The 18680-nt window shown below is 45.6% G+C and overlaps 1 protein-coding gene across 1 annotated transcript in view; it reads left to right on the top strand.

Moving 5' to 3' along the window:
* sorcs3a (sortilin related VPS10 domain containing receptor 3a) overlaps positions 1 to 18680 on the top strand; it is a 397304-nt gene that overhangs the window by 222985 nt on the left and 155639 nt on the right. The window lies entirely within an intron of this gene.

The raw sequence follows: 18680 nt of genomic DNA on the forward strand, positions 1-18680 counted from the left end.
TGCTGCATGGGCGGCTGCTTGTTATCCTCAGCAATGTAATGATGGCACAGCAACAAATCAAGGCTAGAGCTGTATACAGTTCTTCTTTTTTAATTCATATTTCTCGTTTGTTTTGCCATGCAGCGCTACACTACTCAAACTGTTAGAATTGGTTCACAGCTTAATGTTTTTTGAGTGTTGCTTTTCAATGAATATCAACTGTACCGAAGTTGAATAATGTGCTATGTTAGCGCCAGGGCCAGTTCAGTTGGTTCGAACCAGTTTGACACATACAGCAGAAAGAACACTGAAGGCAGCACGGTGGCGCAGCGGTTAGCACTGTCGCCTCACAGCAAGGAGGCCCTGGGTTCGAACCCCGGGGTTCTCCAACCTTGGGGGTCATCCCAGGTCGTCCCTTGTGTGGAGTTTGCGTGTTCTCCCCGTGTCTGCGGTGGGTTTCTCCGGGTGCTCCGGTTTCCCCCACCATCAACAAGACATGTATGTTGGGGTTAATACTCCTGTCTGTGCCCCTGACCGAGGCATGGCAAGACGAACTGGAGTTGGTCCCCGGGTGCTGCACAGCGGCTGCCTACTGCTCTTACCTACACAGCTAGGATGGGTTAAATGCAGAGGAAGAATTGCCCCACGGGGACTGATAAAGTAGTAAAAAAATAAATAAATAAAGTGCTCCTGATATATGGCATTTATCCTCATGGTGAAATGACATTTCTGTCTCGCCCAAATATTTTTGAACTTTGAAGGAAATGTACCTCCTGATATGAAGTTCATTTTACACGAGTTTATATTTGCCCTTCTGTACATATTAAATAAATACAAACTACATAGATATCAGCCAACACCATCACCAACATGATGTTCCTGATCTAACCAGGCATTGATATAAACCAAAACGTTTCAGCTATAACTAGTCATCTCTTATCAATCGTCATCATGGGTTCACCTTCACAGGGCTGAGTGGCACAATGCAGGGCTCTATAAACCACATTAACCTACTGTTTACACAACGGAAGGTCAGCCATTATGGCTGATACTGTGACCTGTGAGTCAAAATGGTTGGCTCTCAGGGGGGAGGTGGGCTAGTACCGATGCTCTTGAACAGTTCAGCTGCAGCATTGAACACAGCAGCGATACACGACTCTGAAGTGGCCATCCCTCCCTGCAGGGGGCAGCAACGACCATCATCTGATCAACACTTCCTGTTTTAGTCAGTGCGTTTACATGCACAGTTAAGTCGAGCTACGGTTATAGCTCGATTAGGCCATGTAATTGGACTGCTTGTCGTCGTCCCAGTATACAAGAACCGGGGGGGAATCGATTTATTGGTGGAAGTATGTCCCACCCCAGTACGGTAGGTGGCGATATGCCCCCTTTCAGCTGGTTGCTACTGGACCGCGGGAACTATGGAGCATGCGCAGAATGCGTAGGCCAGTTCAGCGCTGATTGAAGCGTATACATGCCAGTGTGTATCGAACCCCAACCGCATTATCTAGGTGTGTTTGTCCGACTTCGAGAAATTCGATTTAGTACGATTTCAGTCGGACTAACGCGTTTACATGTATTTTAACAGTACAGTTTTAGTCGGACTTTTTCTAACATCATGTAAACGTACTGAGTAGTGTTGCGCTGGGTTCACCGTCCTGTGAGGGAAAGTATCAGTTCCAACTGTGTGTGTGTGCGTGTGTGTGCGCGTGTGTGTGTGTGTGCTCATGTTTAACTATCCAAAAGGGGACCAAATGTCCTCATTAGGATAGAAAAACCAGAAACCGCCTACCTTGTGTGGCCCTTTTAGAGGTCCTCACAAGTAAAGGGGCTATTTTAGGGTTAGGACTTGGTTTTAGGGTTAAGGTTAGAATTAGGGTTAGGTTAAGGTTAGGGTTAGGGTAAGGGTTAGGCATGTAGTTTACGTGGGTACCGTTAGGGTTAAGGGCTACGAAATGAATAGTCAATGAGGGGTCCACACAAGGATAGTGAAACACGACTGTGTGTGTGTGTGTGCGTGCATGCGTGTGTGTGTGAGCCTCCATCCTACACATACAGGTGTTATAAAAAGAGCGTATTATAAGTCGACTCAGTTAAATGAGTTTTAAAAGGATGCTGCCGCGTGTCTTAAGTTCACCTGGATTCCCTCCCACGCTGAACACTTCATCTCACATGATGGGCAAGCAGAGATAAGCTCTCAAATCTGTGTGTGACACTTGCAACCTATTCATAATTCCCAGCTGTGGTTATTCTGAGTGTAATCAGCCGGTAGAACTACAGTTAGACATCAGAATCCATGTCAAGACAAATAACCTAGCATCTGCCGTAATGCCGGATTCTCTCTCATTTCTTCATTGTAAAATTGTCAGCTCACTTCACTTCTTTTTGGGTTGTTTTGTGGTAAATAAGAGGTATTCTTAGATTAAAAACTCCGTGACCTTTCCAGTTATTTATCTCTGGACTCTGCAAGGTCCATGAAACAATTACAGTATTCCCCAGTTGGCTTCTGAGAATAAGGCCAATGTCACCAATGAGTGTTGTCATGCCGCTAAATGAGCAGCTTCTAAACACCAAGGCAAAGAAGAACCAGAGCAGGGACAGCCCTGCTCTTCCCATAGACCCTCTGAACTTCTTCAGGTCCCAGTTGTTTGGGATTTCCGGTATTTTGTTTGAAATATTTTGTTGGCTGAAGCCCAGATCACAGTGGTTCTCAACTGGTTCTCCACTTATTTATTTGAGACCCTTCCCAATCCTGGTTCAAAATTAAGCTGAGACAGCGTGTTGTCAGAAATGTACGACGGGGGGTTAGTGGCGCTGTGGTGAAGTCCTCTCCTCAAAGAAGAGGAGAAAGGGAGTTTGAAAAAAAAGCCGTTCCTTCATCTCTGCAGCAGCAATTACCATATTCCCATCATGCCTCAGTGGCCTGAGGGATAAGGCAGTGGTAAGCTAATGGTTTGTGCAGAGGATATGTTAATCTAAAGCCAGTTCAGTTCAGCATAACAATAACAGTCACTGGCGATTTGCAGTTTCATCACATAGATCCTTAATTGATGGCAGAAAGGAATATTGCTGTACTACAGTCATCAGCGTATCAGTTGTTATTGCAGTCGTCAGTGTTATTATCATCATCAACATCCTTATCCAAGCATTTATAACTTTATCATCACAATCATCATTATCTTCCTGCTCCTTCTCCTCCTCATCCTCCCCACTGTTTTTCACTTGTGTCAAGTTTTGATGAGCTTATTTTTCTTGTAGCAGTGTACATACCCATATCTTTTCGGATTGTGTTGTTTGTACCATGCCAAAAATAAACCTCAGGTGACTGACATGTCTTTGTTTTCCCGCAAAATTCCCAAAACACTGCAAAGGGCCCCGGTGGTGACTGTCACGCCGACAGCCGGCAACGCAAAGACAAAAGACTGGCTGACTTTGAGGGAGTGTGTCCTACCAGCGTGTTGTATTCCGTACAGCACCTCGACAGAAACAGAGGTTAAACACTGACATTTTGAAGCGGCTTCTGCGTCGCATCTCCTTTGAACCTCAAACGTCAGCTGCCGAGGAACGGGAGGCAGAGGCAACGCTGCCAGATGGGATCACGCGGAGAGTGTTGAGTCAGAAAGCGTTCAGCCGGGGGCTCTTACGGTTTGGCACTAGACTAACAAAAGAACCACCCATAAAGCAATCACACGCAAAAATGTGGCATACGATTCATGCATAGCCTCACAGCAGCGTTTAGCCCTCAGTACAAAGGAATGAAACAAGTGCAGGTCTGAAGGCATACAACCATTATGTTTGTTTGCGTTTCCCATCAGGGGGTTGTTGAATGAGGGGAGGTGGTGGTGATGATGGTGATGGGGGTGATGGTGATGGCTATAGCCAGGAGATTGGTTTTTCAGGAGTTTTGAGTGCTTATCCATGACACATGGCCTGAAGCATAGATGGGCTTGGTTCAAGTCTGTCAGTGGCAGTGGGGCTGTGTAGCTGGCTGCAGATGAAGGGAGTACTGTCAGTCAGGTAGTGATGGGTTGCTCATGACCAACAGATTAGGACTAAATGATTTCTGCTGGGGGAGGAGCGGCATGGACACCTGCCGGGTTAATTCGGGCGAGTATATGGGCTGTGCTCAGCGCTAAGGAGACACACAGTGTGAAAATACGAGTCGTTATGGACACGGGACGTTTCGATCCTATGAGGAGGTTGGTCAGGTTGAACAGGAGACAGTTCAGACACCAGCATACATACCTAACAGTCTCTGGTCACCTAATGGGCGGTGGCCACATGAGACTGGATCAGATGTTCCATCTAAACTAAACTACCTCTACTACCACTACTTCTACTACTACTACTATTACTACTACTACTACTACTACGATTACTACTACTTTCAGCTGCTCCCATTAGGGGTTGCCACAGCGGATCATCCGTTTCCATCTCTTCCTGTCCTCTGCGTCTTCCTCTCTCACCCCATCCGTGAACCTCCTCTTTAGCCTTCCTCTTCTCCTCTTCCCTGGCAGCTCCATATTCAGCATCCTTCTCCCATTATACCCGGCATCTTTCCTCCACACATGTCCAAGCCATCTCAATCTTTCCTAAACTAAACACGACCAGGAAAAAATCTATATTTACTGTGATGATTTAGAGTAGATACGGCTCAGTATGCACAACAATATAAACCATAGAAATGTTATTAGTTATTATATTAAAATACAGCATTCAAAATAGAAAGACGAAATAGCCTAATATGCAAAAGCTATACATCATATGAACACCAGTACATAAAGTCAATTGATTACAATAAACTACAAACCGAACCGAGCACAAGCTAATTAAATTGGAGTCTATATAAAATGTTTTAACTCACTTTCTGAGCAGAAAGGTTTAGATTAAAAGCCTGTGAAATCCATAATCCAATCCATTATCCAAAACCGCTTGTCCTGCTCTCAGGGTCATGGGGATGCTGGAGCCTATCCCAGCAGTCACTGGGCGGCAGGCGGGGAGACACCCTGGACAGGCTGCCAGGCCACCACAGGGCCCACACACACACACACACACACATTCACGCTGAGGGACAATGTAGTATGGCTGGAACACCCGGAGGAAACCCACGCAGACACGGGGAGAACATGCAAACTCCACACAGAGGACGACCCGGGACGACCCCGGACGTCGAACCCAGGACCTTCTCGCTGGGAGGCGACCACGCTAACCACTACGCCACCGTGCTGCCCTAGCCTGTGACATGTAAATCTTTGAAATACCTTCCATACTTATAGAAGGCTTGTCTCGTCGCCTCCTGTCAGGGGTACGAGTGTGTACGTGGGGACTCAGCCCAGTCCTCCCCGCCGCCGCTGTGTGTACTACTAACTTCTCTGTGGTCATATAAAAGGGCCATGTAATTGTTCACATGAAGATTAAACGCACAGGCGCTGTAGGGAAACCGTCCACCAATGCACAAACAAACAAAGACAAACATCTCAGAAAAACCATCGTTCTCGCAGGCAGAGACAGAGCGGGAGATGACAAATGGAGCAGCAGATGAATGTGTTGCAGGCCATTATGAAATTTCTACCGCCGCACTGGTGTGAACTCGGTAGAGAGCGAGAGAGAGAGAGAGAGAGAGAGACTAGGTTAGACTGACAATGGGAAGCAACACAACTTAGATTAATACACCAGAAAAGACTGAGCTGCGGCTGCGGCTGGCATGATGAAAGAGGAAGAGGGGTTTTGAAATCAAAGGGAAATTATGGATACGGTGAAGTAGTTAAGGGTATGTGGCAAGGAGATGTAGGCGGAACAGATGGAGTCGCCGGTTCTAATGGAATAGCAGATACGTAATGTCATTCCATTGTCAAAACAGCAGATGGAGGCGTTCTGTCAAGGAGAAGGGCAAACATGTTGACAACACATATGAAAGGAATTTAGAGTTCAAAGCTAAGATTAAAAAAAAGTATTTTAAGAGAGTATTAAAATACACTTTAAGAAATTTAAAATATTTATCTTTTCACTTTTTAAAAAAAATTCTGTCAAACCGATATCTGCTATAAGCTTCGTAGGTACCATGTGTTTGTGTGGTTCTTCAGGAATTAGGCCTGATTATTGTAAAATTAACAAATTGCGACATTGGGATGTCATTGGGACTGGACAAGTGTAGTTGAATGGTGGCAAAAAGAGGAAAGGTTGGGTGTTTGGGTGGCGTAGTGGTCTATTCCGTTGCTTACCAACACGGGGGTCGCTGGTTCGAATCCCCATGTTACCTTTGGCTTGGTGAGGTGTCCCTACAGACACAATTGGCTGTGTCTGTGGGTGGGAAGCTGGATGTAGGTATGTGTTCTGGTTGCTGCACTAGCGCCTCCTCTGGTCAGTCGGGGCACCTGTTCAGGGGTGAGGGGGGACTGGGGGGAATAGCGTGATCCTCCCACGCACTATGTGCCCTTGGCAAAACTCCTCACTGTCAGGTGAAAAGAAGTGGCTGGTGACTCCACATGTATCGGAAGAGGTATGTGGTGGTCTGCAGCCCTCCTCGGATCGGCAGAGGGGGTGGAGTCGCGACCGGAGTGGCTCGGAAGAGTGGGGTAATTGGATGGATACAATTGGGGAGAAAAAAAGGATGAAAATTACGGAAAAAAAGGAAAGGTGGTAAGGACTGAAGGGGTATTTCAAAGGCAAATGGAAATCACGAGGAGGCAGCAAGGAAGTAAGCTACAGCCAAATACCTCCGGAGAGTGAGGCAGGTCATGAGGAGCCAGCTCAATGGGAAGAATAAGAGACAAACCATCAACACATATGCCCTACCAATCATCAGATACCCAGCTGGAGCTGGAATAATAAGCTGGCCAAAGAAGGAACAGTAGGTTCTATCTGACATCCAGCAGCCTGAGACTGTATGATAAGCGAAAAGATTGCGGCCGAGGGTTAGCGAGTGTCAGAGCCGCTATCCAGGATGAAACATGGAACATCCACGAGTACACCAGAAAGAGTCCCCTCCAGGACCAACTGTCAAGTGCGTACCTAAGAGAGCAGAAGGCAGAGAGTGGGGAGGAAGAAGAGGAGGCATCATGGAAGACTAAGCCCCTCCATGGGATGTACCATCGACAGATAGAAGACGTGGCTGATATCGGGAAATCCTACCAGTGGCTAGAAAAGGCTGGACTGAAGGACAGCATAGAGACTCTGATCATAGCAGCACAAAAACAGGCTCTCAGCACCAGATCGGTTGAGTCAGGGGTCTACCACACCAGAGAAGTCCCAAGATGCAGGCTGTGCAAAGATGCCCCTAAGACGGTCCAGCACTTAGTAGCAGGGTGTAAAATGCTTGCTGGGAAAGCGTACACTGAAAGGCATAACCAAGTAGTTAGGATAGTGTACAGGAACATATGTACTGGATGCCCCCAAGTCTAAATGGGAGACACCACCAAAAGTGGTTGAGAATGGCAGAGCTAAGATCCTGTGGGACTTCAATTTCCAGACTGACAAGCAGGTGCTGGCTAACCAGCCAGACATTGTGGTGGTCGACAAGGAACAGAAGACAACAGTAGTGATCGATGTTGCAATGCTGAGCGACGGCAACATCAGGAAGAAAGAGCATGAGAAGCTAGAGAAATACCAAGGGCTGAAGGAAGAACTAGATCAGATGTGGAAGGTGAAATGCACAGAAGTCCCAGTGGTAATAGGAGCACTAGGGTCTGTGACCCGCCAAACTGGTAGAGTGGCTCCAGCAGATTCCAGGAACAACATTCGAGGTCTCTGTGCAGAAGAGTGCAGTCCTAGGAACAGCTAAGATACTGCACAGAACCCTCAAACTCCCAGGCCTCTGGTAGAGGACCCAAGCTTGGGAATGACACACACCACCCGGAAAAGGCCAAATATGAGAGGGATTATTAAACAAACACACATATATGGCAGACGGAAAAGAAGTGTGGTTACTGACTACCTGTATTGGTAGCACACACAGAAGTCTACATCCTCCTCCTCTATTGCCATAGGATATAGGAGGCTATGCAATGGTTAGGCCTTAGGAGAACTCCTAGGCCTCTGGTAGAGGACTCAAGCTTGAGTAAGATACACACTGTCCGAAAAAGGGTGAGAAGGAGATTTATTTATTTTCTTTATTATATATATTTATAGTATAAAGCAAATAGAGTGCTGAATTCATCATACAGTGCTAGGCTGGCATCCTTCATCACTCCGGGTTGAGGTTTCCTAATACCATTCAAATCATCAGGTGCAATTTGAATGGCTCATGGTCTGGAAAACTGCCCTCTCTGCCCTTGTTCTCTGAATGTCTTTAGAGTTCACCGGCCTAAGGAGGCACATTTGATATTTCAACATCTGTAACCTTTATGTGTCTCCTACATGGCTTCGGTGCTCCTCGAGCTGTGATGGCCTGTCAGTTACCTTTTTGTTCTTTAGGGGGGGGGGTGACTGTCAGGTGTGACAGAGAGGAGGAGGAGGAGAGGAGGCAAGGAAGAGAGCAGCAGTCAGCTTGGTTCTGGTGTTTTGTGTGTTTGTGTATGTGTTTGTGTGTGTGTGCGTGTGCACATCGTCAGTGTACTACTTCCACCTGCAAGGGATTACTGTGACGGTGTGCAGATGCAGTGGCTTTGTACTCCTCTTATTGTTGTTATTGATATTATTAATAATGACTATTATCATCTGGTTAGTCAAGGAAATGAGGGAAAACATCCACTGCAGTCACCAGTAACTTCTAAATATTGCATGGGATATACAGAACACCATTTCAACTCAAAAACAATACAGCGGGAGATTCTCGTACCACCAGGTCTAACATGGATCCCTATCCCCGGAGGGCGGCGACGCAGACGGCGTAGGGAGGGGAAACGGACGTGGGGTGTGCGAGTTGGTTTGCCAGCCTGGATAAGAGTTGCTCCATACACACAGCTGCTCTCCCTAGAGTTTTTCTTGCAAATGTACGATCACTCGCCAACAAAATGGATGAGCTCGGACCGAGTATTGCTACACAGAGAAGTACGACAGACTGCTGTGTTCTGATTTTTATGGAGACGTGGCTGAATCACAACATAACTGTTGCAGCAGCTGAGCCAGCAGGCTGCTCACTCCATTGCACCGACAGAACATCCGACTCCAGTAAGAAATCAGGCGGCGAACTCTTTGCTTACATAAATGAAACATGGTGCACGAACATGGCCACAGTTCTCCAGACGTGGAATCTCTTATGCCTAAGTGCCAAACGTTTCAGTTGCCCAGGGAATATACAGTTGTTGTTGTTGTTTTTGTCATGGCAGTATGCATACCACCACAGGCTAAGGCTAAGCTAGCGCTTGGACACATGTAGGACGCCATCAGTAAACAACAGAACACCGCCCTGAAGGAGATTTCATCGTTGCTGGGGACTTCAACTAAACGAATCTCAGAAATGCCCTTCCCAGATTCTACCAACATGTCAGTGGCACAACCAGGAGGGATTACATCTTAGATCATGTCTAAACTACCATAAAGGACACTTACAGGGCCATACCCCACCCCCTCCTTGGGCAGTCAGATCACCGCTCTTTGTTTTTTGTCCCAGCACACAAAGCCCTTGCCATCAGTGCTAAGCCAACCAGCAGGACAGTTAACGTTTGGCCCGAGGGAGCCATCTCTCAACTCCAGGACTGATTTAAACACACAGAATGGGGTATATTTGCCCACCAGACAGACCTGGAGGTGTACACTTCATCTCTATTGTCATACATGAACTACTGCATGGACCTGTTAGAAAAGGGATCCGAGTGTACCCAGATGAGAAACCATGGATGAACACCAAAGTCAAACGACTACTCAGGGCAAGAGACACGACTTTTAAATCAGAAAACACCTCAGCCTACGGCATCGCCAGAGTGAAACTTAAGAGAGGTATTAGATCTTGCAAAACACAGCTACAAACTGTGAATAGAGGAGGACTTCAACAGTAAGTCCAACCCATTGAAGATGTAGCAAGGCCGTCAGATTACAAAAGGAAATATAACACACAGCATACACCAGCCAACTGCACTGCCAACCTACTGGTGGAACTTAACTTTGCTCACTTTAACAAAGACAATAACCAAACTCCAGTCAATGTGAAACTGTTGGGAGACCCACAGATCCTTGTTCTACACACTCACAAGGTGTGGTGGATCCTCCGCAGCATCAAAAAGCAGCGGGGCCTGATGGTGTACAAGGGTGTGTACTCAAGGCCTGCGCTGACCAGCTAGCAGAGGTATTCACACACATTTTCAACTTCTGTCTATCCTTATGCACAGTGCCTGCATGCCTCAAATCCAGCACCATCGTTCCCAGTCCCAAAAAAAAACCTGTGGTAACCTGTCCCAATGTCTATCTAGTAGTAGTAGTAGTAGTAGTAGTTGTGTAGTAGTGTTTCCATGAGGTCAAGTTGTTTGTAGTAGTGTGAAACTAAAGAAACCAATATAAAGTGTCTATGAAATAATGTAAATAAATGTTATGAAATACAACGCAATATGAGCAGAAATAATTGGCCGTCTTCTGGCCCTGACAAAATGGATGTGAGCCCACATGTATGAAAGCAAATATGGCCCAAATATGCCAAATCAAATGTGGGCCTTTTTTTTGGGCAAAGACGCGGTGCTCTCGGCAACATGTGATCTGGATGTGACCCTGACGTGGCCCGTGTGGTAAATGGTGAATATGGCCCAAATATCACCCAAAAAAAGGGCAAATACGTATGTGGCACATGTGACAATGCTATGGCTTGGTTCTGGCCCAGATCTGGCAAACAGGAGCGGACCGCCCAAGTGCCATCGTTCCACGCGGTATGTGGGCCGGATGAAGTGTCGGGTGTGGGACAGGTCCGGGCCACAGCAATTTCGCTATCTGGGCGAGGTAGGGATCAAGGAACAGCAGGGAGAGAAAAAGCAACCATAAAATGAAGACAAATGGAGATTGATGGATGATGTGTTAATCATTAAATAACTCGTTTCCACCTGTGGTAAATCGACCCTCTGATATCCCCCGTTGTGCTGCAGCAAATGAGTTGAAGCCTCTTCATCGGTTTGTTGGTTTGTTTATCATTTTTGAAGCAGGCCCACAGAGTCTCCCCTCATTATGCACTCCGCTTAAGCTGCGTCCATGCAGGCCGCCTTGGGTGACACACCAGTTTGAAATCACTTCTGCTGGGTCGAGCGTTCATCACGGCTAAACGTGTAAAGTGGGGGAGCTCGGGTGATGCTGTGGACTAATATGTTTACTCTTTCAATGCTGAGGTCAAGTCAAGTCAGTTTTATTTGTACAGCCCATTATCACAAATTACAAATGTGCCTCAGGGGGCTTTACAGCAACACAACATCCTGTCCCTAGACCCTCGCATCGCATAAGGAACAACCCCCTAAAAAGAAAAAAAAAAGAAAAAAACCTTTAACAGGGAGAACAACCTCAGGGAGAGCAACAGAGGAGGGATCTCTCCCCCAAGATGGACAAACGTGTAATGGATGTTGTGTTTACACAATTTACATTATACAACATCGAAATAGGATAACAGAATAATGCAATTATAGAATATATGATGAATATGATGAGCAGGATGCCACGCAGCGCCCAGATGCCACCAGAACAGCCCAGGACCTGAACCACGCGACCACCATCACCACGTAGACCTGACAGAAGGACAGACTACAGACAGACTAAAGGATCGACTGGTTAACGCTGTGGTGCGGGAGATGCGGGTTCGCGTCCTGGCTGCGGCGGTTCCCGGCTGCCCCTCCTCAATTCGCAAACATTGTTGTCAGAAGTGGGATGGTGAGGCCATCGGACGCGCGTGTGTAACCTGTGGTGTCTCGCGAGCGTTGTGTTTGAAGAATTGGCCCAGACCAGGATATCGTTGGAGGCGATCTTCGTTTATTCTGATAAAGTTAAAATGAAAAGAATCAAAATCCTCCGATCAGTAGTGACATGTACTCTTCAGTCACTCCCGCATGTATAACACAAAAAGCGCGCGATTCTTCTTCTTTTTCTTCTTGTTAGTGTTTATTGGCGGTTGTTAAACAACGAAATGGCGCATTACCGCCACCAGCTGGTATGGAGTGTGGATCAGAATGTCTATTATTTCCACTACCCCCCCCCTCCCCAAAAAAACCCCATCTCAAATCTTAATTAAATTAGTTACTCTAAGCGCGCCATTAAGGCGGTCGGCATGATTTACAGAGGGGGGCCCACGGAAGTGACCGTAGGGGAACAGGAACTGAACAAACGCTCCGCACATTGACTCGGGAGGCATAGCATGTCAGGTTAACAAGTTTAGTAACACATATAATGCAGATTGGGAATACACAGATTTTGTGTAATTATAATACCACATATTATGAAGGCATACACGACTCTGTTACACGTGCGCCCAGAGGCGCGAGGGAGCCGATATGCTGAAGCGTGGGGGCGCGCTTCCTGAAGAAGCGGGGTAGTGTAACGATCACGGGTGGATAGACTCGCTAGCCCTTGGCTGATGGGTCGGACCCTTTACTCGACTAGTTAACATTGTCACCCACGGTGCGGGTTCGCGCCCTGGCTGCGGCGGTGCCTGGCTGCCCCCCCCCCTCGAATTCGCCACAAGCAGATACCGAGGCGGCAGCAATAGTTGTCAACGTTAACATTAACGGTAAAATAAATAAATAAGCAAACAAACAAATAAATACATAAAATCCATATCCAGGTCACGGAAAACAAAACAGAAGTATTCCTGAGTATTGCAACATAAACTCACAGCCAGAAGTGATTTGCTCATAGCTGTGGGTACAACTGGATTTACTACAGACCTCTTCTTCCATCCCGTGGATCTTTCTCTTAACCCCACTCCCTTGTCGCCTCTAATTAGGCAGTCTCCCCTCTTTGCAGTACGCATAATATAAACTACATGGCTAATGTTCAGTATGCTCAGTTGGCACTTGTTTAGAGGTTATAATATATTTCTTCAAGTCGTCGAGTAGAACGCCAAGAATAGTACTTTACAGCTTAGTAAATCACACAATGGAAGTAATTTCACTCCTCTGCTTCTCCACATTTGGGCTTTGCAACTGGCAGTGGTTAGTGGGGCGGAGACTTGTCAGTGTTGGTTTGGAGGCAGAGAGAGCCAGGAGCTGGTCAGTGAGCTGCACCTGCACTCAGTTATTTCCTCAGCTATTTGTTGTTGGTGTGGTTCTTATTAAAGTGTAACTTAGCCTGCCTAATTCTGAGAAAAATTCTAAAAAAGTGGGCAAGAGACTGAGGAGGGGGGGGTGTATAAGTTTAAATACTTGGGGTCAACAGTCCAAAGTAACAGGGAGTGCGGAAGAGAGGTGAAGACGAGAGTGCAGGCAGGGTGGAGTGGGTGGAGAAGAGTGTCAGGAGTGATTTGTGACAGAAGGGTACCAGCAAGAGTTAAAGGGAAGGTTTACAAGATGGTTGTGAGACCAGCTATGTTATATGGGTTGGAGACAGTGGCACTGATGAAAAGACAGGAGGAGGAGCTGGAGGTGGCAGAGTTGGAGATGCTGAGATTTCCATTGGGAGTGACGAAGAAGGACAGGATTAGGAACGAGTATATTAGAGGGACCGCTCAGGGTGGACGGTTTGGAGACAAAGCAAGAGAGGAAAGATTGAGATGGCTTGGACATGTGTGGAGGAGAGATGCTGGGTATACTGGGAGAAGGATGCTGAATATGGAGCTGCCAGGGGAGAGGAAAAGAGGAACACCAAAGAGGAGGTTTATGGATGTGGTGAGGGAGGACATGCAGGTAGCTGGCATGACAGAGGAAGATGCAGAGGACAGGGACAAATGGAAACGAATGATCTGCTGTGACGACCCCTAACGTGAGCAGCCAAAAGTAGTAGTAGTAGTAGTAGTAGTATTAGTAGTAGAGGTAAGAAATTTCAATATTAATGCCAGCATTGATGTGTTTCATCACTGTACAGTCATGTCATTCAGACATTTGAAGTGTTTAGCACCTCTTACAGACACACGACAGAACAATTATATACATTCATTGGGTCTCATGAAAGTGTATGAGGGGCCATACGAGCCATAATATATTCTGGCCCTCTCATCTCCCTCTCAGGGTAGACTCGCATCACCCCATTCACATACACGAGAGAAGAGACAAGAAAAAAATATTAGTCACAGATCGGACTGAAAGAAAAATATAACCTTGAAACAAGTCAAGTAGGTTTTATTTGTCCCCAGAGGGGCAATTATTGTGTAGCAGCTGCAACATTTAAACACACAAACACTCCACAGAACACATACGGTGAATAAATACAAATAAATACAACATGTAGTGAGGAGAACAAAGCCGAGGAGAAGCGATGCAACAGTAAACAGAGCTCACAGTGCTTATCAAGGTGCAGCTGGTGTCGCCTCCTACTGTTGGAGTTCAGCAGTGAAATGGCCGAGGGAATGACGGAGTGTTTGTATCCATTGGTTTTGACTACTGGGTACATGAAGCGGGAACCAGAAGGCAAGGTCTGAAACTCTAGGTCTAGGGGGAGGGTGCTGTCAGACAGGATGGAGTCTGCTTTCCTTAACATCCGCTTGTTATATAAACCAGACAGTATCAGGCTCACAATGACGAAGGACCCACAAAGCAGACCGACACAGGAAGTACAAGTTCCAAAAAGGTTTAATCAGGCGAAAGGGTTGGTACACGGGATTCAGTCAGATCAGGCAGAGGTATCAAAAACGGCAGGCAAAAGGCAGAGTCACCAAAAACAGGCAATGGTCCAAACATTCACTGGGAAGACAAGCAAATGATGCTGGAACGCTCACATGGGGGTAAAGATGAACAGGCAACATGAGGGGGCAAACACATCGCTTAAATACACACAGGGGGAACCAGTCGCACACAGGGGGAACACATTAGGGCGGGACGGGTAATCACACAGGAGGGGAACTTGACAGGAAGAGACGTCTAGGATCTGGATTGGGTCAGGACAGACGGACTTCTCTGTTGGGTACCTGTGATACTGCAGGCCTTGATCACCTTTGTTAGTACAATTTCTGTTTAAGATTGCGAGAGGCATACTAACTGATAAAAGATAAAGTAATAACCGACTCAATAAAACATCTGTGGAACAAAGTCATCAGGGACCTGTCAGCTTCCTCAGACAAATAAGGTGATACTGTCTTTTTTTTCTTCTGCACAGCAAATTGGTATTAAAATCACAGTTAGCTTGTTATCAATTATAATGCCCAAGTACTTGCATGACACAACAATTTCAACCTCCTGACCATTAATCTTAGTGTTGACTGGGTTGGAGGGATTACGTCTAAAGTCCATACACATGCTTGATACAGGATATGGATTTGTAAGATATGCATTAAAAAATGCAATGAGGATGCCAACCAGTGTCCTGGTGGTGAACATCATCACCATGGAGACCTGGGAGGAGGATAGACTACACGTACACACGGGAGACTCACAAAGTCACTATACTCTATAATCCCGTTGGTAGAGCAGTGCTTGTTAAATTCATTCATGAAATTCATAAAATCACAGAGTAGTTGATTGCAATCGACCACTCTGTGATTACAATAACAATTGTTATTATACAGTCATCAAACTGGTCTCTGTGTCTAGCAGGGCCAATGACCAGCATCTCAGTTTTAGCCAAATTAAAGCAGGAAATTCAGTGACATCCATCCAACAGCGGTGCTCATCGGCGCTCTAGGACTCATGAGGAAGAAAATGGAAAAGTTCACCAACCATATCCCAGGCAATAATAATAATAATAATAATAATAATAATGCATTTTATTTGTGGGCACCTTTCAAAACAATCAAGGACTCCTTACAGAACACAGTAAAAACAAAAAAAAACAAAAAAAAAACAAGCAGCACTGTATCAGACAGCGTAAAATCAAAACAAAGCAGGGTAGATGATAAAAAGTTAACACAACAGATAAGTATAAAATAATCGTCTGTACAAAACTCAATGAAGTGGGTATCATATTGAATATGCCAGTTTGAAAAGGTACATTTTCAGATGGGATTTGAAGGTTGACAGAGAGTCAATGTTGCGAATTTCTTGTGGGAGAGAGTTCCATAGGCGGGGGGGCAGAACGACTGAAGGCTCTAGTCCCCATGGTAGTCAAGCAGGCCAATGGTATAGTGAGTTGGAGAGCAGAAGAGGATCTGAGAGTGTGGGAGGGCGTGTGGATATGAAGGAGTTCAGAAAGATATGAAGGAGCTAGGTTATTAAGGGCCTTAAAGGTGAGAATCAGGATCTTGAAGTCAATACGGTATTTAACAGGGAGCCAATGGAGTTGCTGAAGAACAGGAGTGATATGATCTATGGAAGGAGTTCTGGTAATGATACGGGCAGCTGAATTCTGGACCAATTGAAGCTTATGAAGACACTTGAGGGGAACACCAAAGAGGATAGAATTGCAGTAGTCAATACGGGATGTAACCAGGGTGTGAGTGAGTATGGCTGTGCTTTTAGGTGTAAGTGACGTCCGAAGACAATCAATATTGCGTAGGTGGAAGTATGCCGACCGAGTAACATTGTTGATGTGGGCTTCGAAAGATAATGTGCTGTCCAGGATGACACCCAGACTCTTAACCTGAGGCGATGGGGGAACTATAGAATTGTCAGTAGTAAGAGAAAAACTATCAGTTTTGGCCAAGGTAGATTTAGTGCCAACTAAAAGGACCTCAGTTTTATCACTATTAAGTTTGAGGAAGTGATATGAAAACCAGGATTTAATTTCTAGTAAGCAGTCAGAAAGGGAAGTGGGCGGAAGAGTGGGGGTATGTATGGTGGATAGATAAAGCTGGGTGTCGTCCACGTAGCAGTGAAATTGAATGCCAGATTTCCTGAAAATGTGGCCAAGAGGTAGTAGGTAAATAATAGATAGGAGGGGTCCCAATACAGAGCCCTGGGGAACACCGGTGGTAACAGGAAAAGACTGAGATCTCAATTTTTTAAGTTGGACAAACTGAGTGCGGCCAGAGAGATATGATCTAAACCAGTTAATGGGGGTGCCAGTTATTCCAATGGAAGCTAATCTTTCTAGGAGGATGTTGTGTGGGATGGTATCAAAGACTGCACTCAGATCACGGAGGACAAGTATGGTTAAGAGCCCAGAGTCAGCTGCCATCGAAAGGTCATTAGTGATTTTCACCAATGCTGTCTCCGTACTGTGCACGTAGCGAAAACCAGACTGGAATTGTTCAAACAGATTGTTGTTAGTCAAGGCAATAATAATAATAATAATAATGATGACTATTTATATAGCACTTTTCTAAAACAATGTTATAAAGTGCTGCTCAAGAAAAAAAAAACAGACAAGGCAAAAATAAGACTAAGATCAAATCCGCGATTCATTCCATGACTGTGTATAATCTGGCCAAGAGGTGAAATATAAGGAGAGAAAAGTAGAGGGCCAAGACCTGAGGTCTGAGGTACCCCATATTTAATGTCAGAGAATTTCAATATAATATTATTGTATCAGACACAATGTGTTCGTCCAGATAAGTAGGACTCAAGCCAAGAGAGAGTTAAGCCAGAGACACCAAAATTACAATTTATTTTGTCTGATAGTATACAGTGATCAATGGTATCAAAGGCTTCACCGAGGTCCAGTAGTAGAAGCAGAGGCGGAATCAGAGTCCATAGCTAGTAGAAGATCGTTCACCACAAGCAGTTTCAGTGGAGTGATAGATCCAGAAAGCCAATTGAAAAGGTTCATATGTATGGTTTTTTTCTATATGGGTCGAAAGTTGTTGATAAACAACTCTCTGTAGTACTTTAGAAAAGATTGAAAGATTAGAGACTGGTCGACTGTTATTCAGAGAACCTGGACTGAGGTGCAGTTTCTTAAGTACTGGTTTGACCACAGCTGTCTTAAAACTGCTGGGAAGAGTGCAAGTAGTAAAGAATACATTAAAAATGTCTAGCATTGTAAGTGACATTTAAGTGACGTCTATGTCACTAAGTGACATCTTCAGTCTTCAGTTTAGACTGAAGATGTCATTTAGATGAGTGATGAAACGTGTCTGTCAATTAACATTGTATCCAGATGAACTGATTCAACCTTCTTTGAATGTTGCTGAAAGTAGTGGTGCCGAATGCCTGGGTTCCCTGTTTCTCCTTCCATGATGCCAGCACCCTAAGGTTATCCTCTATGTCTGGCCCCAGGTAAACAGTGAACCAAGGCTGGCAAAGCTAATCTAATAATGTGGGTAATGGAGTCTCCTGTCACTAGCGTGTGTTGCTTTACTCTGTTGACGGGAGAGAAAGAAGCATGCTGGCTTACCAACAGGGCTGGTGAGTGGTGAAAATTGATTTGCAGTCGGGGGAGGTGACTGTAGACCAGGCCAAACGACTGGTGGCTTGCTCTTGCGAGCCTTCCCATGCCAGTAAACAGAGACAAAATTCATCACATCTGCCAATGAGGCTGAGCTAGTGCTAACAATAGCAGGTCTGCTTTCAGACCATCTGGAGTGCCAATCACTATCTGGAGTACTCATCATGGCTAACGTAATCCTAGCCGAAAGAAGCTGCTCTAACTCACAGACACATCGCTCTAGTAGAGACAACCTCATTTTACTGAGACTGCTTTGACTGGAAATGCAATGGAGCTAACCGTTAAGCTAGTCTAAGCTTGAAGCTAGTAAACAGACTAGGAACAAAAGGCTACCCACTAACATAAGAGTCGTTTGAGACAGAAAACTAGAGAATCTAGTGATAAGTGAA

This window comes from Lampris incognitus, chromosome 5, assembly GCF_029633865.1.
Source record: "Lampris incognitus isolate fLamInc1 chromosome 5, fLamInc1.hap2, whole genome shotgun sequence".
In the NCBI taxonomy this organism is placed as follows: domain Eukaryota; kingdom Metazoa; phylum Chordata; class Actinopteri; order Lampriformes; family Lampridae; genus Lampris; species Lampris incognitus.